This window comes from Amphimedon queenslandica, unplaced genomic scaffold (genome assembly GCF_000090795.2).
Source record: "Amphimedon queenslandica unplaced genomic scaffold, v1.1 AMPQUscaffold_13017, whole genome shotgun sequence".
Taxonomy (NCBI): Eukaryota; Metazoa; Porifera; class Demospongiae; order Haplosclerida; family Niphatidae; genus Amphimedon; species Amphimedon queenslandica.
In genome coordinates, this window is record NW_003546747.1 from 62,605 (window position 1) to 65,116 (window position 2,512).

A 2,512-nucleotide genomic window follows, 5' to 3' on the forward strand; every position below is an offset into this window, starting at 1 on the left:
TGAGAGAAGGCTTACTGTAAGGAGCTGAATTTTGGGGGTAGCATACTTATCTTTTTAATTTCTTTCAATAAATCTGTTGCTGGTGCAGTGTCTTAAGATGTAAACAGCTTCTTTTTCAGAGCAACCTTCACACTAGTAGCCATTTTATTAAACGGGTGTGGTTTACCTTGTTCTAAAAATAGTAAACTCATTAGGATATGCAGGCTACAGTGATTTTAATTAAATGCGTGGGTGTTGCGCGCTCCTACCCTTCCCTTTTTCTTTCATGGGCTCCTGGTTGAGTCCATTGTCCAAATGATCTGTAGACCAAGGAGACCAATCTACAGCCACAGACAAATAGAAAAGAAACATTACTAGTACAGAATTCCACTAATACATTATACATAAAACATGTACTGTATACATGGTAATGTTTGTGGTGCATTAATTATTATTTTTGTGCTCACAAAATTTAAACCACCTCTAATGCAATTCTATTGTAGACACAACACAAAAATTGGCTCACATGAATATTACTATTTGTACAGGTAGTGAAGGTGAGAGACTGCATGAGAGTAGGAATGGGATTAGTAATTGTGTGAATCAGTGAGTATACTGTATGGCTAAAAATTTTCGTGGCCCAAAAATTTTGTGGATCTGTTCAAAAATCCTTTTCCTGGCTTTCATTTTTGTGGTTATCTACATGTACTTTTTTTCAGCCATCTTGAACCGTATTGAATCGATTGTCGCGGATTTTATTTTTGTGAAATTTGAAAGAAAGCGAAACCCATGAAAATTTTTGGCCACAGAATTATCCGCTATACGGTATTACATATTGCAATACTGTTATTGTTCAGAATAAGACTGAGACAATAGCAACACTACTATCACTAACAGTGTACATGTACTAGTGTATAGTGTATACCTGTATAGTGTGTGAGTCTGAAGCTTGTCCCAGTATCTCCAGTAGTGCTGGATCAGACACAAAGAAGAACTGAGGAATTTGTACATGTACATGTACATATACACATGTAGTTAGAGTGTAGACTGACCTATGAATAATAATCCCACCATTAATGTACATATACATGTACATGCTCATAGTAAAGTGCTGTACATGTACATATATATGCATAAAATCATCAAAGAATTTACAAAGAAATAAAGCTGCCATACATTAAAGTGCTGTACAAAATACAAACTATTTAAAGAGGAGGACATTACAATTTCTACAGTATAGACCTACCATCTTCATCATAATTGCTCATGGTGTCATCAATCCTGTTAGAAAACTCTAGCAGAAGGTTCCAAGTGTCTTTGGGTATTGCCAGCTCTTTTATAATGAGACTGAGAGAGGGAGAGAGAAAGAGAGAGAGAAAATGTAACCTTTACATGTAATAACAAGTATTGTTTACTATTAAAAATTCACACCACAAGTCCAAAAATTTAAAGCGACCTGTAAAAAAAAGATTCCAGTAGGCAATGGCTATCTCAAGATCTGTAGAGAAATAAAAAGCACAAAAAAAGATTTTAATCAATTCATACAATATACACATGTACATGTACATTAAATTATACATGTACATGTACTCTCAAATTTTAGTAGGATCACTTGCCAAATTCCTCTATCAACATGTGTACATTGAAATCATCGTGTGGCAAGTTTAGCAAACATGATTCTACATGTACATGTACAATAATACGTCACTAGCCTAGTCCTTTCTGCCCCGGGATTTTTGCAAAATTAAACGCAAACTGGTAGAGGTCCTTGAACTGTTGTGAGTCCTGTATCTCTCAATCAATGGTCTTACACCTTTTATGGAGTTTGTCAATGGAATCACACCTAAAATAGTGAGAGAGGAAAGAGAGAGGGAGAGAGACAGAGACAAAGAGAAAGAATTATACATTTATTTGTAGAAAGAATGTGAATCAGAGCAACATAGAATAATGTATAACAAATAGGCAAGGAAAATAGTCACCATGCACTCCACTCTTGACAGTTTCCCCTTTAGTCCACAATCCACTGACTCTCAACAGCATACCAGCAAACAATAGCTTCCTTGATATGTACACTCCTTTATCAATCTGTGAGTCAATAAGAGTTAAGAGAATATATGTACAGTATATACCAGTGAATTGGTAAACCTCCACAAGTCCACATGTATATTATAGTCATACATGTACATACAATTGAGCCAATAAATATTACACTTGCACACTGTACATGTAGCAACATTTACATGTAAATGAAATAAACATAAATGTACATGTACTCCATGCTGATACTATACATGTACATGTATACTGTACACTGTTTGTTATCAACCGTAGACTATTAAAACTTATTAATTCATTTAGGTTTCGGTATACCAATTTTTAAGAATGCATTGATTATATTAAATATAATAATAGCTATAGATTTAAATTTATAAAGATACTGTATATATTCTCATTTATAACTTTTCAAATATTGACTCATTGTATCATTATGGTATCATTGTATCACTAATAAATCTTACATTAAACAGGCACA

General features: G+C 33.9%; 1 long non-coding RNA gene across 9 annotated transcripts in view; it reads right to left on the bottom strand.

Annotated features, from left to right (window-relative positions):
- Positions 1-1,702: 1,702 nt before the first annotated feature.
- Positions 1,703-2,512, bottom strand: part of LOC109585730 (uncharacterized) — a 3,380-nt gene continuing 2,570 nt past the window's right edge. For 5 of the 9 annotated variants that reach the window (XR_002186628.1, XR_002186627.1, XR_002186625.1 and 2 more), the window contains 2 exons: positions 1,959-2,064; positions 1,704-1,822 (listed from right to left, as the gene is read on the bottom strand). This is a non-coding gene — a long non-coding RNA (uncharacterized LOC109585730). Of the gene's footprint in view, positions 1,823-1,958; positions 2,065-2,512 lie in introns of all 9 variants that reach the window. The other 4 variants (XR_002186626.1, XR_002186621.1, XR_002186620.1 and 1 more) reach the window with 3 other exon arrangements.